A 10,094-nucleotide genomic window follows, 5' to 3' on the forward strand; every position below is an offset into this window, starting at 1 on the left:
AAGGAAGGCTATTTGCCACCTTGATTCTTTTTCTTAGTGCTTCTTGCTTTCTTTCAGAGAAAGTGAGGAAGTGATTGTCCCCCAGGCTGGAGTACTGTGTCCCAGCGTGGGGCCCCCAACACAGAAGGGATGTGGAACATTTGGAGAGGGTCCAGGGGAAGGCTTGAAGGAACTGGGCTTGTTCAGCCTTGAAAAGGGAAGGCTGAGGGGAGATCTCATTACGGCCTTCCACCTCTTAAAGGGAGTTTATAAACACGAGGAAAATCAACTTTTTACAAGGGTGGATAGTGATGCGACAAGAGCAAATGGTTTTAAAGTAAAATAGGGGAGATTTAATGAGATGCTGGGGGGAAGCATTTTACTGAGTGAGTGGTGAAGTCTTGGAACAGGTTGCCAGAGAGGCTGTGGATGCCCCGACCCTGAAGGCATTTAAAGACAGGTTGGATGGAGCCCTGGGCAGCCTGGTCCAGTAACAGATCTGGAGGTTGGTGGCCCTGCATGTGGCGGGGGTTGGAATTTGATGATCCTCGAGTCCCTTCCAACTGAAGCCATTCTACGATTCTGTGATTCTATGATTCTATGGTGTAAATACATGTTTTGTAAGATTGGATGACAGAGTTTAAAAGAAAAAAGAAGGAAACAATGGAAGTCATCAGTTTCCTTAACGCCCTCATCTCCTCAAAAAACAACTAACCAACCGAAAAAAACAAACAAACAAACAAAAAAAAACCACCAAATTTTTCATAAAAGTTTCCTGTGTGAGGAATATTTTATTACAGCATGGTGTAAACTCTAATAAAAGCTTTCCTCAGACAGATGTTAGATAAATGTTTATGGCAAAATTATTCTATAAAAGGGCCTCACAATGAGTTTGTGGTTTGGTGAATAGTATGCATCTTAGATTCCCCCATGCAGTTTCTTTATTAACCATGGAGTCCCCGAAGAAATCATCCATCCATTTGCTTAACAGCTCAGAAAGAACACCTGGATGAGAACTCTTTTGGAGGATATATTTGGAAGATATTAACAGTCCCTTGTTACCTTGAGGGAAGGTACAGATTCACCGGCTGTTTTGAGCTTTCAGGATTCCAGGCTGGTAGACCACTGATATGATTCTTTTGATAGTAAACTGGATAGGATTTTGAATAAGTAGTTCTTTTTCCTACTGTCACAAATAGTACATGTGACATACTATTTGTGTGGCATAGTTTTTTAGTCTATAATATACTAAAACAACAACAACAACAACTGTAAAGTTCTTAAAAAAGCAAAGTTAGGACTGTGTGAAATGTTAACACAGTTCCTTTGTCTTTATAATCATATATTGCATGATCATATACTACTTTTTTCTTGAGGTGCTCGTCTTACTATTTCAGTCTATCTTCCTTATTAGTCATGCAGCCTTATGTATTACACTTCATTCAAACTTCTCAAGGAAAACAAAATTGGAGACTTTCTCCAAGTGTTTCTTCAGTGCAGAGTATCAGCACTCCACAGATTCAGATCATTTTATATGCATAACATGCTAACAGGATGCATGGAATTTTCATACTGCTTTCTGTATTTAAGATGTAGCTCCGGTCAATTTCTGTTTCTCCTTTACTCCACATTTACGCAAATCACAGATGCAACTAAAACTTTTTCAGGTTTTCCTGAAATGCTGAAGAACAGAAAATCAATATTTCATCTAAGTCAGACATCCAGCATGAAAAATTTCATCAGATTCCTGGCTAAGTTTTATGCAATTGTAAGTAAGGATTTCGTTGTGAAAAAATTTAAGCAAGCTGAACTAAACTGGCTTCTTAACACCTGTTGTAAGGAAGCTATCATAACAATTTTGAAATGAAGAGAAAAGATTGAAAGATAAAATAGAATGTGTTCATTTTTTTCTCACTGTTTTACCCCAGCTCTATTGCATTATTGCTGTTTACTTTAGGGTAAATAAGAATGAATCAGATCTAAGATATGCTGCCTTATGGTGAAGTTCTATACTGGAACTGTGCTGAATAGATAATTAAAGTGAAGCAAGGGAGGAAGTTGTATATTGTTATCTTTATTTAATACTAATATTTCCAGCAGTTCCCTGAAGCCAGTCACATCTAAGCTCCATTGTGGTAAGTGCTATGTAAACATATTATGATCCTGACACAGAAACTACATATTTTTCTTTGGGTTTTTATGCACTACAGATCAACACCTGTGAACTACATAAGGAGTAAAAATTTATATATATATCTGTAGCAAAATAAAAAATGTAATAAAAATGAGTGATTCTTAATATAGGATATAGTACAAAACAGCTATTTGGCAAGCTACTTGGAGATAGTGCTTGTCATTCTTTTTTATTTACTTTTTTGAAAAAGGTGGTGAGATGAGACCAGCAAAGGGAAACAGACAAAACAAAGATCTAGCTTTCTTTGGGGTGCCTTGAACTAAGCAAGATCATGCTGGTTGAAATGCTTATTGGATTTCGGGGAAATCTATCTCTGAGCAATAAATCTGTCTGAACAGAGACCTACCATTTATCAAGCTTACAGCAAAAGGCCTTTGAACTGGTGGACAGTTGCATAGGAACACTCTCAGTTGAGCTAGAGCTTGTGTCAATTATAATTTATGACTTACAGTATGTCAGTGACTAGCCACATATCTGAGAAGGTAAGAGTTATGCTTGCCTGGGTATACCACATTAGAGATTTGTGTCCACTTGGAAAACAGAAGTCCACATATAAACCAAGGCTGAAAAAGTGCTCTTGGTAAACAGAAGGGTACAAGGGCTCTACTCCAGCAAATAGGGTCACAAAGTCCTGTGTGAACCGGTACAGAATTGGGTCACATGTCTGCTCAGCTGCCATAGTGCAGTTTCTGAAACACATTTAAAGCTATTTCTGGCTATATTAATATTTTTGAAATAAGCTGAAGATGGCCTGTAGTCCTAAGTTTGGCTATGAATTGGAAGGCACACAAGAAAAAAGACAATTATTTCAGTTGAAAAGAGTAGCAGATGAGTGTAAGTCACCTTTGGATATTGTTTAAAATCTTCTGTATTGTCCCAATACAGCAATAATGCAGAGTAATTCAGTGCCAATAATGAGGTATTTCTGTTAATGTGAATTCAGATTGTCCACTATTTACTAGCTGATTTCCTGTTGCTGTCTTGGCAAGAAATGTAGGATCTGAGAAAGGTTTTCAAGAGCACTAGGACTCCAAGTTTCAATTTAGGTAGCTTTGTGTGTGTGTGTGTATGTGTGTGTGTGATAGCATGGAGATTATCTTTACAAAAGCAGTTTCAGAAAATTTACAAAGATATTCTGCTGTACCATCACTGAAATAAGACAACAGCTCAGGTTCGTGCTATCCCAACCTTTACTCTAACTGAATTTGAGTCTTTAGGAAATATGTGAAAATATTTGGTAAAACTTCTGAATCCCTTCATAGATCCACGTATGCCACCTTCTATTAAGAAATCAGAAAGCCAACCAAATTCAATGCAACAAAATATGGTAAAGTTGCTGAGCACTGAATGAAACCACACATAAATTGTATTTTGTCATCTACAATCTGAAGATATTGTCAAAATTTTCTATGAATTATACAATTATTAATAGGTATGGTGCTTCTGGTTTTACTAAAGAGATATTTAGGAAAACCCTGTGATAATTTTCATTGTATAATTTTGACCAGGTGAAAACAGGCAAAATCATGGCCTAAAAGGTTGAAGAAAATCCCCTTGTTATTTCACCATGGGAATTTCCTTGAAAACATCTAGTTAGAGAATTATGATCCACTACTATTCATGAGCAACATAAAATCATTTTCTCTGTGGCACTGGGTAGGCTGATATATCAAAAACTTGTGCTGCTTGGTTTCAGTTTCTCTGTGCTCATGTGTACACGTTTCAGTGAAAGAATCGATGATTTCTTCAGAGAAAAAATTAAAAAATATCGACTCTGTGAGGCTTTTAGGATTGCATAAATCAAGCCTTCTTTTAACAGTGATAGCTTTTCAGTAGTATGGCTGAAATATCCACACAATATGAAGTCATTTACCCATATCTGGGCAAAAAGTAGAAAAAGTTGAAACTAGTATCAGCTGATTTCAAAGTATTGAGAGAAAAAAAAACATATATCAGATTTAAATCACTTTTTAATGGAACCCTTGCCAGAACAATTTACAGATCTTCTATACAATAGTTACAGAAAATAGCTATTAAAGTCTATGCTTTCTTGGATTTTATATGAGATGTATGAAATGTGTTTTAAACCAACATGTTTTGTTTCACGCCAGAAGTGAAATGCATGTTTATGGTCAGTCATTGACAGGCAGTGGCAAATAGGCATACCTGTGTGCCTGTTCATGCTTCTAAAGCTATCAGAATAAATGAGAATTGTCTTATGCAGTGGTTTAAAAATTATTCTCTTTTGAAAGCCAGGATCTCTTTAAACATCTATACTGTTTTGCTTGTTCCCTGCTCCTTTCCTTCAGGAAAATCACTTACTCACCGATATCTTAAAAAGCAAGCACAAGACAAAATATGTGAGCAAACAGGATAATCAGAATAGTAATTCTTATTGTAGAAGCCATGCATACTACCGAAAAAAGTGTAAGCTTCTCAGTGGCCAACCACCTGCATAACACTATTCAGTCATTTTCAGGATTCTGTGATCTAATTTATAAATGATCTATGAGAAATGTAATTTTCTCTTTTAAATTAAATCATCTGGCTACATAAAAATGGAAAATGTATCATTTCATTATCGGTAAGCCAGAGAACTTAAAATAATATCTGCTGGTAAAATGAAAACAAATTAATATGATTCTGGTTTTATTCCCTTTTAAGTCATTGTTCTCATCAGCTTCACCTGATAGGTGGCTATCCAAGCACCTCAACTGCTACCAGGAATTTTTAAACAGTTTATTATTATTATTTATTATTATTTTTAAGCAGAGTTTATAATTTATGTGGGAAAAGAATATCACAGTAGAATATCACATTCCTTTGTTTTCCTTCACATTCCTTGATTGTGAAGGAAATATGTTATTTAGAGTGTTTAGGAGTTTATAAAAATCATGTTTCACTATAAACTCTAGAATAATTAGATATAATGAAAGATGCTCTGTATTTATTTATAACTTTACTAAGTGTGCACATTTGATGACAAGGTTCAGAGATTCATTACTTCTGGCCTGAAATACTGTCTATTTGCAGTAGGGTAATTTTTTATGGCCACAAATTATGACACCTGAGTGATCTCAAAATTCGCAGAAGTATATTTATATATTTTTTACATTTTCTAATGCACATTCATAACTGCTGTCTAGCAGAGTGCCATAACACTGGTCTGAAGCTGACTGTAGAATTTTTATATCTTTTAGAACAAATTGGTTGAAATTCAGAGATTTAAAAAACAAACAAACACCTTTCACTTCAAGAACAGAAAAGAACAGAACAGTTTTTTCTGGTTTGTTTATCACTTTATTGTTTGTTTCAGTCTTCACTACCTACATACAAGTATTCCTTACCATATCTATAATTAAAATATTTAAATTTAAACCAAATATTATTTCTGTATTTTGGTGTCCATTACCACTATTCATGAACTGGTCTCTGCTTTCAGTTGTTTGGGTTTTTGTATAGATAACTACTTGCTAATCAGGCTAATCCAACAGATTTCTGTGGTTGCACTAATGTGTGGAAAAAATTTAAACTGAGAATTTCAGTTAACTATTTGAAATTGATAGTCAAAGTTAAAAAGTACTTTCAATTGAAAGTTCTCAACCATAGACAAAAATGTCTTAGATTCTCTTGAGAATGCGTTATCAAAAAAAAGCAATTATTTCTTTTCTTTCTTTTTTTTTTATTTCTCTTATCTAAGTATTAGTAATTTAAATGCAGTCAGAAAGCGTTTGGCATACAAATCCATAATGATAAAAGTCTGAATGTCTCTTGTAGCTTCAATGTATCAATAAGCATGTAATCTCAGCTCAAAGGGATTGCTCCAGTGCCTGACAGAATTATTACCATTGACATCAGTGAAATTTGGATCAGGATGTAAAAAAAAAACAAACAGGTGATTTAGCGAAAGAAAATTGAGTACTCAAATGCCATAGATTTATTACAGAAGTAGAATATAAATGACCAGAATGATTCTACATTGTGAGACAGAAATACTTAGTAAAAGAGCATCTGATCACTGCAAGAAGACTTCAGGATTAGAATGTCTGATACAGACCATGTGATACACTTTAGAAATAAGCAGGATAGGAACAAATATTGACCAAAAAACTTTTTTGCCCACAGGTACTTCTTGGGCCCTTTGTGCTGTTTGCAAGACATTCTGGGAGTCTCTTTGTGTCTTCATGTCAAAAAAAGCCCACTTCATTACCAGAATTGATGTCAGGTACTATTCTTGATATACTTAAGGAGCATATGACCTTTTAAAACCCTTCAGACCTAGGTCAGAACAACACAAGTAAGTAACTTGCATAAACTTGCTAAACACATCTCTAAATTTGAAAGAAGCTTAGGTTTCTTATTTAGAATATCTAATTGTTACTGAAGCACAGGTGCAATTGATGCTGTCATAACTACTTTGTCAGTTTTGAATAATTCATTTCTTAATTAGAACAATCATTTATATTGCTTTATTTATGGAAAAAATAAATAAATGAGTTCACATTTGTAAAATAATCCCTAAGGTATTAGTGTTTTTACACATTTGGGAAGAAAATATAAGTAGCATGAAAGATGGTTGTTTTCTATGATTTGTTTGTTATTCATTGCACTTGAAGCTAGAAAATGAGAAATTGAACTAAACTAGGTGACAATTCCTTAGATGCTGTTCACTTGGGGAATTCACTAAGAATGTGCTTTGGAGCATGATTTTGGAAAGGGCTCATAAATTAGCGGAGGTGAAAAATTAGAAAATAAGAAAGGAAAAGAAGCTATGCTCCATTACCCAGTACTCCAGCAGATTTATTGGGAAGTCATGCTTTCAGCTAGTGTTTTTATAACTTAAACAAATTGCAAGTAAACATCATATTTGTATGTGACTTTTCATAAAAGCAATGTTTCAAAGTGATTCATTATTTATTACATGCTCTGTGGTATACAGGCTATTCATCCTGCAGTTCTTAGATGTAATGAGAACAAGAAAAAGACTTTGTGTGCTTTAGCAGAAGATAGAAATCCTGAAGCAGTTTTTCAGTGATATGTATAAATAAGATTTTTACATATAAAACTCAGAAAACTTATCTCAATAAAGGAAAGGTGCTTCTGAAATTCAGTAGGCCTTGCCACTTGTCTCCTGACTCTGACTTACTGCTTCAATATAGTGTTTTGAGTTTAAATACTGATTTTTAATGAATCTGCATAAAAGTATTAGAAATGCATTTTCAATCATGGTGTAATGTACTGATTTTGAATGGGACAGAGTTAATTTTCTTCATCAGAACTCATAATATCTTTTGGTTTTGTGCTGAAAACTGTGCTGATAACACACTGATGTTTTTGTTATTGCTGAGCAATGCTTACAGATCATCAAGGTCTTTTCTGTTTCTCACATTGCCCAATCAGAGAGCAGGCTGGGCATGCACAAAAATCCGTCAGGGGGGCAGATGACTCAAACTGATTGTCTTAGTTTCAGCTGGAAAGGAATTGTTTTCTTCAGAGTGTTTGGTGCAATGCTATGTATTGGTTCTAAGAGAAAAACAGTGTTGATAACACGCTGACATTTATAGTTGCCTCCTAAGCAGTACTGTACAGAGCCATGGCTGTTTCAGTTTCTTCAGAAAAGGCTGGGTGGAAACAGCTGACTTAAACTGGCCAAAGGGATATTCCATATCATATAACATCATGCAGAAGGAGTTATGAAGGGGGTGGGAGTGCATCTCGTTCTCTTCTGCTGCTCAGGAGCTAGCTGGGCAGTAGTCGGGAGTTGGTGAGCAATTCCTTGTGCATCACTTGTTGTATACATATACATATACATATACATATACACATACACATACACATACACATACACATACACATACACATACATATACATATACACATACACATACACATACACATACATATACATACACACACATATATCTATCTTAATTGTTATCTATTTTAGTAAATAACTTCATCATAACACAAATCGTACTTTGCTTATTTTGATTCTATCCTCCATCCCAGTGGGAAGGGGAGAAATGAGTGAATGAATGTGTCGTGCTGAGCCAACTGCTGGATAAAAGCATAATACTGATTAAAGGAATACACTATACCATACAACCTCATGCTCAGCAATAAAGCTGGGAGAATGGAAGTTGGAGAAAGACATGATGACTGAGGAGAGGTGGACATCTGGAGTTATGGTGTTTGCCTATTATGTATGATGAAGCTCTGCTTTCCTGGAAATGGCTAAACACAAGCCTGTTGATCAGATACTGAACAAATTCTTTATTTTGCTTGTGTGCACAGCTTTTGCTTTACCTATTGAACTATACTATCCCAAAGAACTTTTTTTTTTTTTTTTTCACATTTCTCTTTCTGATTCTTTTCACTATGTCACTAAGGAGTGAGCTAATGGCTGTGTGGAGCTTACCTGCCTGCTGAGTTAAATCACAACAAATCATCAAAAATATTAGTTTACGGAAGAAAACTGAGAGGCATATATTTATGGAATTTTTGGTTTTGTTAACTTTTTTTTTTTTTTTTTAATTTGTAGACGAGTTTTTCTGCGAGTGTTGTGATTCCAAGACATAAAAAATGGCAGAAGGTTGTGCAGTAGAAGGTTGTGCAGTAATGTTTAGAATACTATATTCATGATTAAGCATCATGTTAATTATTGTCGTATTTATTCATTTAACACTCCACAATTTCACTGAATTTCGAAAAAGAAAGGAAAAGAAACGAAAAAGAAAACGAGAAACCTATTATTTTTGCCTTGTCATGGCTCTCTGAGTCAGTTTACAGAAGCAGGCTTCTGAAGCGATCAGCACCATGGACAGAAACAGAACCACCTTGCGCTCAGTTGCCATCTGAGAAATCTGCATGGGCATGTTGGAAATCCTCCCCAGGGGCTGATTACCGAGACAAATCGTAGCCTGCAGCATCACTGGGATCATATACCAGCTTCAGTCATCCACATATATATATATCTGTGCTATAAGAACAGATTAAGAAAAAGCAATTGTTGCAATAGCCACATTGTGGTTCTCTTCTACAATGCTCCAGGGGAGATTCTTTGTGACAATCTTTAATTTATGTCTAGACAACATTTCATTCTTGAATCATCAGTGTGTACTGAGTGGCCATTTTCTCCTTTTTTTCCCCCTCCAATTTTGTTAATCACCTTTTCTTAGTTTTCTCTGCAGATTAGCAGACCACAGAAATGCCATTATTTTATGTGACAAGGCCTGCAACACTGGAAGTTAATTTGATGAAGCAAAATGGTATTATATTGCCTTATACTGCATTATGTAGCTGCAAGATATATACTTAAAGAAAAGTTTGTTGTTAATTTACAGGTTTCTTAAATATTAGCCAAGCACAATATATTGTCCAGTCATCATTTACAATTTATTGCCCTACATAATTTGAGGAATGATCTATTGCTACTCAGGGAACTGAGTACTTACTATCTTTTAAATTCATGAAACTCATGTCTTATAATTGTTGAACTCTGAGTATGCAAGCTGTCTGAGGACAGAGCAGGTGCATAGGTGCATGGTGGGGCACAGCAAAAGAAGCAAACCCTCCCAACTCATGCTCTTGGTTTGTTCCCATTTGCTATCTGTCTGGACAAACAGCAGAAATAGTATGCCTGGATAGTTGATGTGAGTGATATGACAATCCCTTACCCATTCTCCTGGACAGCAGGAGAGCTAATCAACAACTACTTGCCCTGGAAGCCCAAATTGTGTGTGTCTCCTTAGCAAAAATGTGATTTGGATTACAATCCAACACAGATCTAGCAACACAGATCTAGCAAGATCTAGATCAAGAAGACCCTCAATGTGGTCTATTTCATGTAATATTTCTTATGGAGGAGTAAGATGACAATATTGTTGTAAATAATATGTGTGTATATATATATATACATATA

The sequence above is a fragment of the Lagopus leucura genome, unplaced genomic scaffold (assembly GCF_019238085.1).
Source record: "Lagopus leucura isolate 7727_CA_CO unplaced genomic scaffold, USGS_WTPT01 Super-Scaffold_100001, whole genome shotgun sequence".
In the NCBI taxonomy this organism is placed as follows: domain Eukaryota; kingdom Metazoa; phylum Chordata; class Aves; order Galliformes; family Phasianidae; genus Lagopus; species Lagopus leucura.